This window comes from Glossina fuscipes, unplaced genomic scaffold (assembly GCF_014805625.2).
Source record: "Glossina fuscipes isolate IAEA_lab_2018 unplaced genomic scaffold, Yale_Gfus_2 3, whole genome shotgun sequence".
Taxonomy (NCBI): Eukaryota; Metazoa; Arthropoda; class Insecta; order Diptera; family Glossinidae; genus Glossina; species Glossina fuscipes.
Window position 1 is genome coordinate 5,147,306 of NW_023998417.1, and position 16,463 is coordinate 5,163,768.

The following is a 16,463-nucleotide window of genomic DNA, read 5'->3' on the forward strand; positions in this document are numbered from 1 at the left end:
CAATAGATTACATAAAATGTTAAAAAGCATGAATTCTAACTGAAAAAGCTTTCATTGCTCCTAATTTCTCCAATTTTTATAACAATTTTTGTTAACAAGCAGGGGAACTGTTACGCTTTTACTGTAAAAAAACTCTCTCTTAAATATCAAATGTTTCTCTTTTTAACATTAACATCTTCTTGCATAACAGTTTACGATTCAACGGTAAAAAAAGCTTTTATTTAACATTGTTTATGCGAACACACAATTGCGGTCAATGCTAACATATTTTGTAATCAATTTCGTGTTCGTTCAATGATATGCGCAAACTGAAACAATTTTTCCCATCTAATTAATTATAATTAATTAACATAATTCCGAAATTTTCGAACGGTATATTCGCGAGACAGGAAGAAATGTTTAAAGCCTAAATTCTAGATAAAAAATTAAGCAAATCTTACGATTTGCTTGTAAGAAAATGCACTGTTTGTAGATTATATAAGGGCTAACTTTAAAGGATTATAGTCAGATAACTATTAGACTACGTTAAAAAACTAACGGTATCGCGATCATTGCTCACTAAAGGAATACATTTGGTCAGGGTCAAAATGGAGTTTTTCAGGGTTCGTCTATAGTGTGAAAGGAGTGAAGGCTTTTTCTTCAACATGAAGTGAATGCCGCCTTTTTCAGTAAAGATTTTTGAAATGCTTCTAAGGCGATATGCCAGCTTTTTCCCGATGCGTTTTACTACTGCTCACTATACTTAGAGAAGGACATGAAACGAATTAACGCGAATTAAAAAGGGTACACGCCGCGTTCATTGGATAAAAAGGCTTTAAATTATTTAAAATTTATCAAAAAACACGTACGTGTTTCTCTTCGGAATGTGTTTTTAAAGATATAGTAAAAAGTTCGCATCAAAAGAACGAAAATTTTTAGTTTTTTTTCGCGATTTTAAAAAATCGCTTTTCTTATTTTTTCCAATTGTGATTTTTAAGATGCTTGTCAATGTATTAGAGAGGACTTACAAATCAACAGATGTTGGGCCGGCAACTTTCCAGCACTGATTCAGTTGACGCGGACAAGGTTTTTTAAGATCGCTCGGCGAAAAATTTTTTTTGATTATTTTTACATATATTCTAAAAGAGTAATAAAGCATCAAAGATGATAGAAAACAATTTGTTATTCTTTTTAACGCCTAAAGAAATATAATTTATGCGTAGTTTTGAACGCAACACATATTTCAATATATTTGTTTATTTAATTATAAAATTATTTTTTATAAACCATAAAAAAAATTTCATTCATACATTTTTCATAAAATCAAGCAAAAAAAAAAAAAAACCTTTTAACAATAATTGCATTTTTCCATCTATTCCCACTGCCACTAGTCGTAGCGCGTTTGGAGAATATCTTGTTGCATTCCGCACTTTTACTTCATTTTGAATATTTTAATAATGAAATAAAACAATAACTAATAAGTAGTTTTCACTGCTTTTCCACCGCATACGATAATTGATATGAACTTTTCATTCTGTTAATTAACGATTTTTTTCCGGTTTCCCTACAACCACCGAGAGATAATTAAAAATTGAATAAATATTTAAAGTTAATTATTAAAACTCTTTTCACACCTATGGCTACGGGGACTGTAAATGATTAATATATTCATGAGTACTACTACATATATTAATATTTTTGTCGATCTACTTACTCTTCGCTATCGGTTATGCAGAAAACTCTAAGTGTAAGCAATTTTTAACACAGAGTAGCAGCTTCCATTACATAACGTGTATGTATCTCTTCCTAAAGGATAGTATACAGGAATTTGTGTTTACATATAAAAATTATGATATTCAGTTACCTTAAGTAAGCAAAAATTTTTAATTATATTCCCAACAACCATGCAGCCAATGAGACCACATACATATATACATATATATATATATATATATGAATATTCCCATACACAGTTAACGCCTGCCCTTCTGCCGCAACACAATTTTAATCGTTGTAAATTATCAGTGTCAGTATCAATTATAATATTGGACGGAACAAAAAACTCTGATGTGGTGATAAGTTTTATTTTGCTTTGCTACATGTAGGTTACAAATACATTATTCAATTATTTATTATTACTATTTTTATTTATTTACTTTTTTTTTTTCTTTTTTTTTTTTTTTGCTAATTATTCTTTCTTTGTTATGATTCGTCCACGACCAGCGTGCGTATATATAATTTTTGTTTATTGTTATGCAATTTTATTTGTTTTTCCTCAATGCAAATATTTTTTGTCATTCATTCTTTGTTATTACAACAGTTAAAATAGGTGTTGCATTATTCTGGTTTTACATAAAATATACTATATATATATACATATATATATATATATTTTTTTTTTTTTTACGTCTCTCAATGTTTGGGTAATACTTTCAATGCTATTATTAAAAATATACGTTGGTCCTTTTGTTCTATTTTACACTGCTTTTGCAATATAATGTGAACGATGTGACATTCATTACATTATTTAATATCAATATATTCGAATGCCCGCTTAATTATCGTTTTATATCCCGCACCAAAGGATAAGGGGTATATTCCACCTGTCAAAACGTTTGCAACGCCTAGAAGGAAGCTTCGGAGCTCCCATAATGTGTACATATATATTTTTGATCATTATCAAATTCTGAATCATTTTAAACATGTCCGCGTGTCCGTCTCGGTAATGTCTATTGTAAACATGCTCTTAAACGCAAAAACAAAGTTATCGGTTGCAAATTTGCAGAAACATTGGACGCAGGTATTGAGAATGGGCTAAATCGGATACAAGGACGCAGTACCACGTAAACTGGGTATGGGTGACGCTGTCGTACCTGCGAAAAAATGGGAAATATTGACCACGCCTACCCAATATAATAGTGTATCAATATGCCACTAGTTTTTGAATACCTCTATAAGGCGCAGAAGCAAGCTTTAAAAACGCTATAAATTATATATATATTCTGGGCCATTCCAAATTTGGAATACAACATCTTTTTCTGCCCAGCCGTCGAACTGCGCAACTGCATAGTATCTGTGGCAACTGCGTAGTATGAAATCCGTCATTATATCATGTGCTGTACATACTACTTAAGATCCAATCCTGTGTTAAGTTGGTGCGGACGTATGTAACACCCAGAGAGATTCGAAATCTACCTTTCACTATACCGATCGACTCAGAATAATTTAGTAAATTAATTTCTGAAACGATGTGAGCGTGTCTCTCCGTCTGTCCGTTGCCCTTTTTTTTGTGTTCGACCTATAGGTCGCAATTTTTGATTTATTTCAAAAAAAATTACGAAATTCCTATCAAATAATTGAATAATAATAATAATTGAATTGGTCACTTTCCCGTTCATCCGAACCCATTCTCTCCGTTCTTTTCTGTCATATCCGCTACCTCGTTGAATTCTTTCAATTTATTGTTATACAAATTCTGCCTTGCGGACGGTTGTCTGGTGTCATCAACTAATTTAAACACACTTCTCTAGAGTAGAATTTACCTTCGGTTAGACTGTTTGAGAGAAAATATTTCAGTATTGAAACACTTTTTCTATATCCATTTCATTCATTTATTAATAACATTTACTATTGAGAGATGCGTCGGACAAAAACAAAACACATATGACGTTTTTAACCTTCAAAATTAAAGCCGATGGAGGACTTGTACTCGTTATTTTCTTCATAGAATAATTAAAATAAAGTAAACTTTTAAAATAACTCTTTTTTTTTCTTATTTACAGAAATGCAGAGAAGGAAATCCAAGAGAGGGACAGCAACGCAGCATATCCTGTCATGTTGGTGAGTCCGCTAATTTTTTCCTTTTAAGAGAGTAAACGAAAAACATGAAAATAGAAAATTTATTATAAAAAATATCCTCATTATCATCCACTACACTGCAAAAAAAAAAATTCTAAAGTTATAACTGTTAATATACATTTAATATAAAATTTGTTATAAAGAAATCCGGAATATCATCCACTACTCTGCAGACAAAAAATTTGAAAATTATAACTGTTAATATACATTTAATATATAATTTGTTATAAAGAAATCCGGAATATCATTCAAGACAATTAATAAGCTAATAGCCGCTAATATATATGTATACGAAGCCTGGTAAAAACATTTAAATTACATTGAAAGAAAAATTTCACTATTAATTGGAGATGTTCGATTGATAGTGCAATGACGGATGCCAATTTTCAAAGAATTTTTAGATTGTGTCGCACTTTAGGACGGCAGGATTTGATGGCGAGTTCGTCGATAGTTGGTTTCCATAAATGACCTTTAAAATAGTTTTTTAAAATGACTGCCTTTCAATTTCAAAAATTCCATAAAGGTTCAGCATGAATTTATCTTGCAATGATTTCTATATACAACACTATACTCACTACTGCACAGTCGGATATAGTCTTTCAGATAAGAAATGGTTGATTATAACGGAATATGTAGCATACCTTAAGAGAAGGAGAAAGTAAAAAAAAAAAATGGGGTGGCTAGTAGTAAAATATGCCCTATAAAATGTTTATAATGTTTCTGCGTTTGTTTGCGCCAAGTGTATGTGAATGCGTTATCTTAAATATTTTGGATTCAAAGATGTCCGTCTGTTTTGTGTAAAAAATATAACTGAGGCTATGTGTTAGGTATTACTCCATTAAAAACTCTCGCACAGTCCTGTAGCAGTTGGCATAAGCTCACTCACTCACTTGTCATACATGCCGTAATCGACAACAGATTCCTGTCAGGATTGCTGCCGTCGTACTTACGTAAGCAACTAGAACTACGAATAAGATTGTATTTCCATGATTAGTGAAGACATCAAAACAAGTCTTATTATTCAAGGTTCATACCAGTTCTAGATCTTGTTTTTTTTTTTGCTTATTTTTTAACTATAGTCAACCTTGGTTTTTTTCCTTAATTTTATTAAAGCGTTAAAAAGTTCAAATTTTAGTTTTACCAATTTTTAAAAATAAAAGTCTCTTAACCATTCAGGTATTGTGAAGAAATCATTGATATTTTCCCCCTATGATGATTGACTTTTTCTTTATTTTTATTAATTTAGAAACTTAAATGAAAAAATTTGTAAAATTTCAAAGAAAGAACAAACAAAAACAGGCATTGATGATGGAAACCCTTATAAAAGCAAATTTATTTACAATTTAAATGAATTTAACCCTAATTTTATTTGAAAATGTTGTCAGTTTAGTTCGTTGTAGTAGTTAGGAGAGAGAGAGAGAGAGAGAGAGAGAGTGAGAGTGAGTGAGTGAGACACAAAAATCATATCAATTGACCCACACAAGTATTTAGAATTCAAAAGCAAGTTGCCTGAATAAGGGAATAATGCATCCATTTACATATAACATCGGTTTATCTTTATTCCTTCGAGCTTACGAGTTATGTATGATTGAATATATTTTTCAACTACGAAATATGTAATACAAGTAGTGTGTGCTCAATGCGTACGAACGAATATATTCGAATATATATATTTTATATATGTATATATATTTGCTTTTCTTTTTGTAAAAAGTCCTTTTAATTTTGTTTATTTTTCAAACCTATTGTGGGATTTGTGACAAAAAAAAATTGAAATAAATTTTTCAAATATTTTTCAATTTGATTTTCTTGTTAATTCCAAATGCATTTTCTAAATAAATCATAAAAAGATATCATCCCGAGCCTTTTTGGTTTTATAGTCATTTTAAGTCTAGAATTTCAAATGAATTAACATTTATTGTTTCGTTTCATATAAATCATATGTTATGCACTCCATTTGCTCAACTATACACACACACATATATATATATATATATATATATATCCTGATGCGTTATCCATTACATTATTTATTGACAAATTCTTCATGCGTATTTACAATTTCATTGTGACGTCTTATATATATATATATATATATATATATATATAATTGTTTTATCTTTTTATCTCTCTCTCTCTCTCTCTCTCTCTCTCTCTCTCTCTCTCTTTCCCCCTCTCTCTCCCCCTTTTTTAGTTACCATTTCCATTTTAGAGACTATGGAAAATGAAAAGAAAAAAAAAAAAGAAGTTGTTAATCTTGACTCTTCATCTCTTCATCAATTGCAAACGTTTATCAATAAATTGTGCAAGGACATCATCATTGCTTCATTTCTTTTTTATATGCTGCGTACATATATATATATATATATATTCCTTTCATATTTTTTTTCACATACGTATTTCGTACAAGTCCCTGACGATTGCTATTGTCCCTACCATCAACCAGTAGCATTTAGTTTAGCATGCCTTCTGGTTATAAATGTGTAAAAATCCAGAAAATTGTTACACAGATCAGTAGAGTTGAGAATTTACGCGCACACACAAGCACACATGTGTTTTATATAAACGTCGTACATCTATTTTGAATTTCTGGTTATACATATATGTGTGTGCTTGCATACAAATGCTTCTTTGCCGTTATGTATGCCTCTTTGTCCTGAAGATCATAATTTAACATTTTTTGTCCATTTATGTTTGTAGAGAGGAGAGACCTTTTTTCATCTTTTTTTTTTTGTTTTGTTTTTTTTTTTGGTTTGAAAGACTTGCTCTTTTATAAAACTATAGGAGGAAAACCATACACATTTGTCATTGCTTTTATGGAAAGAAAAATAATTGCTTAACATCGGTTTGAATAAACCGAGTTTTTGGATATTGCATATTGATGAGGCGATGTGATGTGATGTGATGTGATTTTCTACTTATGTCTTTATGGTCGGAAATTGCAACTATACATGTACATGAAATTTACCAACGTAAAATACTCCATCGTATCTATGCTACCAATGCGGTTAATATGTAGAAGCGCATATATGTGTTGTAGTTACAAAGTAGGGGAATTAAAAAGAAATCAACTATAAAATGATTTGCAATATGATAGAAATTGAAAGAAGTAGTAGCAACTATTGTTCTCGTATGTCGGTTTAGGCAAGCAACAGCAAAACTATAGCTTCATAGTTAATAACTTTTATATTATGTTTACTAAAAGTCGTTAAAATTAATTATTTAAAAAAATTTTGAAACAATTAAAAAACGTGCAGATATTATATTCAAGTATTCAAGTAAAATTGGTTTTATTGGGGTTTTGCTGCAAAAAAAAGTTATTGTCGAACTTAAGCTAATAATAGAAAGCAAGACCTTGTCGATAGCTCACGACCAATTCGGGGTTATATTTGTTTTGTGTAAATATCACATATCTTTCGAAGTTCGTTAAAGGTTTTGCTTTTTTAATTCCCAAGTCGTTTAGAACATAGCCGATGAAGCCCATAATTGGAAGGCCTTGACTTGCTCTGTTATGTTACGATTGTTGACCGATTAATTAATAAATACCTAAAAAAAAAAATTGCTTAAATGACTTCGATACCTCCTGTTTTTTTTTATTTATTTATTTATTTTTTTTGATTATTATTTTGATAAAAACCCCACGGAAATTTTGTGAACAGCGCTTCTTGAGGTTCATTGAATATTTAGATTTAGTTTATATTAAAAAGAAAAAAAAAATGAAATGGTAAAATAGTAAAAATATTGTTATAAAGTTAGAAAGCAATTGAGCGGAAATAACATAAATCTCTTTGGGTATGAACGGATGGATAAGTTAGTTTATGTTTTACAATATATTTCATATGTAACGTAAACGCATATTTCCCTCATAGATATATGTATATACATAGATCCTTCCACTTGACTAACAGCGATTCACTGTTATTGTTATTGTTAATGATGTTTTTGTTGTTGTTTTTCTGATTATTGTTGGTTGAGTTCTAAAACTTTATTAAGCGATTTTAGTGGGCTAGCGTATAAAATATATATATATATATATGTATGTAAATCCGTCCATATATATGTATATATAAATCCAGACATATATACCTTTACTCCTATCGTATGCATTATCGTTACATTGGAAATACCATATAATTTTTCAAAAAGAAGATTAAAAACTGTAAATATGAAAAACATTTACGTTATTTAATAGAAATTGAAAGTAATGCCGTCTATGATTATGGTATGAATTTAAAGATTGTATGTTTAATACATACATATACATGTATATATATATATGTATATATATGTATATAAATGTATGTACATAAATATAAATCCATTTCATTTGTTTCATTTTACAATTATTCTGCAATTTTGCACTAAAGCTCATACAAACGAACAAGTAAACAAACAAACAAACGGATGTTCCTACATATCTGGTATACTACTAGATACCAGTTCAGTTGGATTTTGCATAAAAATCCGTTTAGTGTAATTCTTTATAAGGGGAAACACAATAGAGATGAACTCTTACAGGTATTCAGTTTTATGCAATTAAACATACATATATATATATATAAGAATATCCTTTATACAAGCATATAAACATATTTATATACAATTACAAGCAACTAACCATACGATGACTTTGTATAGCATTTATCATCATCAAGCGCTTGCATACACAAAAATATATGTATATATATATATATATATATATGTGTATGCCTGTGCCCACATCGCTTTAAACAACAGCACTCATACTTATGCATTTACATTCAATAATATTTAACTACCAACGAATATATAAACTCTCAGAGAAATTCATATAAAAAAACATCTAAGAGCTAGAGAAAGAGTTTGTTTCGCAAAGAGTGGGTGAAGGGCGGGGGGTAGGGTGGATAGTTCAATACATTTTAATTACAATGCATGGACATGAATGTTACAGTACAATTTTCTGTTTTGTTTTATCTCAATCATTTGTAACATTTTTGGTGTACGTATCCACACACATGTATGCACAAGTGTGAGCTTTTAAGCGCAGCACAATATCATTTTGTATTCAGCGTAAAAAGGAAAAATAGGAAACAATAACTAAAAAGTAAAAAAAAAAAATAAAAAATAAAAGAAAAATATCAAAAAAAAAAAAAAAGAAAAAAAAAATATTCAAAGCTTTGTTCAACGATTGTAAATGAATTTTATTGTAAAATATTGATTCTATATCTATGTGTGTGTATATCTTTACATGCATGTACGTGTGCACTCACATAATTTTATCAAGATCTACCGGTATAAGCGATTACACATTCAAACGTGCGCACGAGTTGTGTGTGCAAATGTAAAACTTGTTAGCAACTTGTTAAGCCGAGTTTTTTTTATTTTTCTTTTTTATTCCTTTTCTTCTTTTTATTATTATTTTGGCGGATTTCTGATAATCTTTGCAGTGATTTATTTTTGAATATAGAATGCGAAACGAGAAAATCAAAATTTATTACAATCAGGCTTCAAATGATTTTTTTATTTTCATTTTATTGCTTGTCTCTTTCTTTATAATAAACGAATATTATTATCAGCTTAAAGCAAATTTTTGCCATACGTTCTGCTTAGTTGCATTTTTTTTTTTCTCAACTTTTGTGTTTATTAAAAACTTTTGATAATTTTACAAAAAAAAAAAAAAAAGAAAAAAAAAGAAAAGAAAAACAAGATACTATCATTATTAACATCCGCATAGGAGCTTTATGTAAAAATTTTAAAATGTTTTGGTCGAGGCATACAAGTACTCGAAAAAGGATTAAATATACGATAATTCTTATTGTAAAAATTTCAGATTCTTGCATTTTGTTTTTACTCATATATCAGATCGTCGAATCGTTTAATAGGTTGCTCTGAACGTCAACGCAAGACAGATTAGATTTGACAGCATTCGATTGATCCAAAAATTATATATCGTATATGATATAGATTTAAAATAATGATTTTGTTATCCTATAATATCGATGTTGTTCAATATTGGATGGGCGTGGGCGATGTTTTCCGTTTTACTTATGCACGTATTATAATACGATCAGCCATAAAATATTTGCATATTAATTATCCTACTACAATGGTTTATAAATCCCAAATTTTTTTTTTTTTTATTTTGCAAAAGCGAGATATTTAATTTCTGCTGCGTTTGTTTTCTTGTTACTATTTTTTTCCACTAAAAAAAAAATCTAATTTTCAATTATTTTAAATCGGGAAAAAAAAAAATTTAAATAGTTAGCGGTAGACAGGCTTTGGTTTGATTTGCTTTTTGATTGTGTTTGAAATTTCTAGAAATTTCAGCGCTCGTTTCCAGCGCTGTCAAGAAAAGTAGTCAATTTTCAATTATTGCGCGGGATTCGTGAAATGTTTGCTGGGTATTATTTGAAATCGATTTGATGGTTTTCTGTGTAGCGGTATTATTATAGACTGATCAAATTCTGAAATGGAAAATGCTCGAGGAAAGAGCGATTCCATCAATTAGTTCAAGTAAATATTTCAAATTCGTATACCACCCACTGATCCGCTTACATTTTATGAAAAATTATGTGAACGCGTCCCTTAATTCAGAAATTATCGTAATTACATATATATTAAATGATTCAGTAATTGAATTGATGGTATATATGTTGTAGAATTATTTGTATTGTTTACAAATATAAACTCATTATGATCTTGTTTTGTTTTTGTTAGATGATTATAAATGCAACCACACTCGCAGATTTGATATGAAATATTATCAAGACTTATATCTTCTGAATTAATGCGGATGCTAACTATGTTATAATTAAAATTCCATTCCGGTCGTTATGAACGCAAAAATTTCTCGTTTAGAGTGATTTAAGAAGTCAACTATGTATTCCTAAAAGTTCTCTCTTATATAAGCAAATCAAAAATAAAAAAAACAACGATTTTCTCTTACTTCGTACATACTAAATGTTTGTATGCGTTCTTAAGTAAAAAAAAAAAAAATATGTAATAAATGTTAATAATAAGTTTTTTAATTTTCATCTAAAGTTTAATACAATTTTAATATTTTTCTTATTATTTTTTAATTCAATTCTTTAACTTTCTCAATATTTGAAATTGTAAAGATTTTTTTGTAAATATGATAATATTTCAAAAATGTTGACGGGGAAGACAGAGAGAGAGAGAGAGAGAGAGAGAGAGAGAGAGAGAGCGAGCATCATCATCTTTTTCGCTTATATTATTGCTATTATATTTCTTTTATGCGTATATAATAAAAAGGTTTTGTTAATCTTTTGTTGTTTATATATCTATCTATTACAGAACGATGAAGGTATAATTTTTAATTTTATTTTGCTTTTGTTTTGTGTAGAGGAATGTTTGCCCACGCGAACCCGCAGTAAAATATGTACATGCTTCTTCTTTTATTCTTATTATTTTGCTCTTGTTTTTCCTTGTTTGCCGCCATGCAAGATTGTAATAAAAATTACTTAAATTTTACAACAAAAGAAAAGTTTTTGTCATGAGCAAATATTAAGCAGCATCCATCCCCTGCTTAAGATGAATACATAAAATGAGGAAGCATAAATGCACCCGTTTTAAAATATTGTGCCGCAACCTGCTGAAGGAATTTACTTATCAGAATATAATTTTAGATATATCCGGAGATTTGATTCGAGTGTAAAATCAATATCTTTAACTTTTCAATTTAATAACTTTTGCCACTTTTTGAGCAGGGATAATATGATTGTGACATTTGGGAAGTTGTCAATTGGCAAACGAAATGTCCATAAAGATTATAATAGTTTATGGTATAGTTTTTCATTCTCCCCTTATAATGAGTATAATTTTAAAATATATATATATATATATATATATGTAATGTTCAATGTAATGTTTTAAAAAAAGTTAGGTCTTCTAATAGGGAATAATAGCGGGCGTTAGGTATCTGAAAATGAATCCTTATCAAGGCATAATTGTATGAATAAAAGTTTATAAATTTTAGACGTGTAATAACAACAACAATAATACTAGAATAGTAAATAAAAATTAAAATTAAATAAAATTTTTATCGAATGATTCTTTTAAAATAGCCAAACAAATTTGTGCGGTGACTGCCCGCTAACTTAAAGAATTCATTTTCGTGTGGTTCGCCTTTGAACTCCCCCTAATTTTGGTTCGTTGTGGACCTCCGATGAAAGATGTTCACTAACTTTGTGATCATAGTAAATATTTCACAGGTGCGCTTGGCCATCTCGGCATCGTCTGTCAAAATGTCTTCATATATTGCCGCTTATAGCGCGGCTGGCGTTATGTCGTTGACAAACTGAATCGTGTCATTTATGTAGCGGAGTGTTGCGATCGATTGAGTGGAGCCTTTTCGGGCCCAGAATGTAGTATATTAAGAAAAATTAGTAAAAATTTCGGACAGAGTATTTAGTCGATTACTAAAAGAATATCTCGACTTGTCGAGTAATAGTGGACATAGGTTATGCAGAGTACTGTGGCTAGTAGGAGGCTAGCCATTCGACTGACCGAGGAAACAGGTCAGTTAGTGGTTGAGGAAGATGTTGTAAAAAAAATTTATGCAATTAAGTATAGTTTAAGAATGGTGGATAGAAGGCGGGGCGATCATACAAGCTATCATTAACCTCTAAAGGTTACCTTTAAAACCAGCGTATAAATACAGGTTTCCATTTTAGGAGCAGAAAATTTTATTACCACTGTAATTAATATACGAGCTACTGGAATTTCTTTTGATCGATTGCCTTTATTTGTGTGATCAGAGTAGTAATTACCGCATTATTACTACTTTTATCACTACCTGTGTTAGCTGGAGCTATTACTATATTATTAACAGATCGAAATTTAAATACACCATTTTTTGAATCTGCAAGAGGAGGAGGTGATCCAATTCTTTGATTTTTTGGTCATCCTGAAAGTTTATATTTTAATTCTACCTGGTTTTGGTATAATTGTTCATATTATAAAGTCAAGAGTCAGGGAAAAAAAAAACTTTTGGTTCATTAGGGATAATTTATGCTATATTAGTAATTGGTTTATTAGGTTTTATTGTTTGACCTCAACATATGTCTATAGTTGTCTACAGTTCCACTTCAGCTAAAATAACGATTGCAGTTCTAATAGAAACTTAAATTTTTAGTTGATTAGCTTCTTTACATGGCACACAAATTTCTTATTCTCTCGCTATTCTCGCAGCTCTTGGTTTTGTTATTTTGGTTATATTTTGTAAATTGCGGCATGATGGTAAACTCGTACGGGGGATAGGTGTGTATATATGTATGTATGTAAGTATGTATGTATGTATGTATGTATTTAATAAAATACATTACGAAATTGCTGCACAGGGCCGCATTTAGATGGATTTGACACATTAAATCCCAATTTGTGACTTAAAGATTTAGACAAGTCATCTAAGAACGAGCAGCAAAAAGCGTTTCTTTGAGCTGACTTATGTTATTGTTATTTTCCGTGTAATTGGGTGATGAAATTGAATTATTCTATTCTGTTTGATGTGCCACAGCAGTATGATTGTCAGATCACACGTGTCAAAAATTGCATAAGCGCACACACACACACACACTGAGTTCAATCAAATGACCAACAACCAAGGAATGATAGTTGTTCCGTGTACGCTTATGCTTGCAAGCACATTTATAATTGTCGTAGGTGTGTTAGAAAACTCAGCAGCGTTTCAAAATGTCAATATGTCATTCACTCAAATTCGCATACGAACATTTAGTCTTTTACACGTACTAACACATCATAGATATATGTACGTCGATATGAATATCTGTTCGGGAGATTATTTGACTTTTTGTTTGTCCGTCCTCAACTATTCAATTCAATTATTTGCCTTTACTTGGCTGCATGCATAGATAGCATTGCAGCTGCTAGTATTTGTCTTGTAGGAATTACACAATGTCCATCCATCCGTTTACAACAAAGGTGGATTTACTTGCAGCTACATATATACTTACTATTGATTTAAAAATGTAAAAAGATTTCTTTCACGTTTTTCACCCTAATATCGAAAAGAAAGAATGTTATGTTAATAGAATCCATATAAAAAGAATAAAAATTAATTTATAAAATGTAATTGAAAACGATTTATTTTCTTAACGAATCAAATTGAAATGAAATCTTAGCAATTTATTAATGTTTCAACCAGCAACCGCATCATCAAGCTGATAAAATTTTCTAATGATTAAACGAGCAATTTAAAACTTTATAGCTTTTTTTTAAACGCTTCGACGAAAATCCCAAATTTTTGGAAACTTTTAATACCTTTGTGAATAAATAATCATTAATCACAAGATTTTTTAGTATTTGTTGACTATAATTTATATGTGTATTTTACGTATTGAGATTCTTTAAATGGGGTATAAAATCAAATTGTATGTAAATTAATTATTTTATTGTTGTTGCATTTCGCTTGTTTTAAAAAGTTCCTTGGAGATTTGGTTTCAGCTTTAAAGGCGTACAAGAGTACGTTTCCGCGACTTGGAGATATTTATCAATCTTTGAATTTTGCAAAATAATATTTCTTTTTTATTTGAAATAAAAAAAAATGAGATTAGTAGCAATTTTACCGTATCATTTCCACTCGTAAAGTTCTCGATACGAACATTGTAGCATTATCGATTTATCGTATTCTACCCGTTTATTAATCATTTATGCTAAGTTTACACTTTCATATATTTCCTCATAATGCAAGTCTAACAGCTATAACCTAGTTAATATAACCTGATTTAGCTATAACCCACATTACATGTAACTTTAGTAATAACCTAGTTTTAAACTTATTATTTTTGCATAAGTTAACCTAATAATTTATTATATAATATACTGACCACAGTTTAGTTAAATCGGAGTCATAGAGTCCGAATTAAAGTTAGTAAACGGCAATTTTTTATTGTATTTATTGTGTTTTCACTGCAGAACAAATGTTAGTTAAAAAACCCACTTTAGATTGTTCAGAAAAATTTAAGATAAAAAATCGTTTAAATCGGTTCGTCTAACTAAAACCATATTTATTGTCTTTGGACTAACTGTCCTAACAACTCATCGTCCATCTGCCTTCTAAAGATCTGCCCAGTCGATTTGTGGATGGCATAAACGATGATAATAAAGCAAGACGGTTACGGTGTACGGGTATATACATATTTCTACCTACATGTAATACTAGCTCTATGTAGATGATTTAATGGATCAATTTTTGCACAAAGTCAAATGTGTATCGATAAGGTGTAAAAAAGGATATGCACCAAGACATGAGAATCTTTTATATCAGATTTTTCCCATAATGCTAGCATAATTTCTCCTTTTTCTCTCTTTTTTCTCGCATATAACTAATGATTAATTGCCTAACTAATGATTAATTGTATCAATACGTACGCTGCTGTCTCCCATGCGGTTCCTTGTTCCCCTTCATTTCATTGTATTGTATACTACGAAAAAGTTTTTCTTCTTATCTCCAAATGCCTAAAACCGCCACCGTAACCAATCATCACACATCTGCTAGGTTAAAGCTCTCTATTCCGTATCTCAATTCAGAAATTTTAACACTTTTTCCAATAATGGGCCGTGATTTGTAACACTATAGTTTTTACATATATTAAGAAATTTCAAGCCATAATGTCACAATTCAGAATTACAAATGTGAAGTAATCGAAAAAAAAAAAAATAAAGATTATAATTAATTCATTTTTAACATCGCGACAGTTTCTTACTATTATTGTTAATGTCATTTAATTTTCAAGTGCATTAAAACTTGATTTAATGATCTTTGGGCCACATTATGTTTGGCTTTTCACACGCGCGTTCACAAATGCTGCGAAAATGCGCCACCGTAAACTGTCAATAACACTGCTATTGTCTGAAATATGTTTGAAATAAGTTCAGTTGGTTTGTAAAATTAAAAACGCAATAAATGCAATGTGTAAATATGTATGAATGAAACTTCCAATGTCTTCTGTTATGTTATAAGGCTTTCTTCTGCGTATCTCTTCTAATATAGAGACAGTACAATTTAAATGCATTTATATTTATTGTATGTATAAAACTGTAGTGCGTGCATCACTTTTCTGGACAGTGTTGTCAAATACAATTTTCTCTATTATTGCTATATATTTCGGGAAAAATTGAATTGTGATTGAAAAACATATCCCTTTATTTATTTCGTAAAAATTAATTATTAAATATTTTTGAATAGCATAAGACATATATTTTCATATACTCGCGGCTAGTCGTTTCTGAATGGACTCAACCGTGTTCGTCAATGATCCCTTCATGAAGCTTTGTTTAAACGATATAATAATAATACCTTAACGTCTGCTAATTAAACAGTACTTAATTAAATCTACACTTTCTAATTGCAAAAGGAAAATTTACACGCGCCATGAATCTGCCAAGTTTTCAAATTTAAAGAGAAAACAGTTTTGTGATTGACACTGACCGTCCCATCTTTATTTTAAAGCTTAGAAAATCACCATAAATCGAAAAGGGAAATTTTAAAACCTAATTTAACTGTAATGCGTTCGTTTCTATTTAAATTTATTGGATTTATTTATCTAATGATTTCTTTGGATTGAGTTTTTTGTACCCTTAAGCCGTATAGTAAACCAATAAACTCA

The 16,463-nt window shown here is 29.8% G+C and overlaps 1 long non-coding RNA gene across 1 annotated transcript in view; it reads left to right on the forward strand.

Moving 5' to 3' along the window:
• LOC119634864 overlaps positions 1-16,463 on the forward strand; it is a 95,945-nt gene that overhangs the window by 34,392 nt on the left and 45,090 nt on the right. The window contains exon 2 of the long non-coding RNA XR_005246986.1: positions 3,762-3,819. This is a non-coding gene — a long non-coding RNA (uncharacterized LOC119634864). The remainder of the gene's footprint in view (positions 1-3,761; positions 3,820-16,463) is intronic.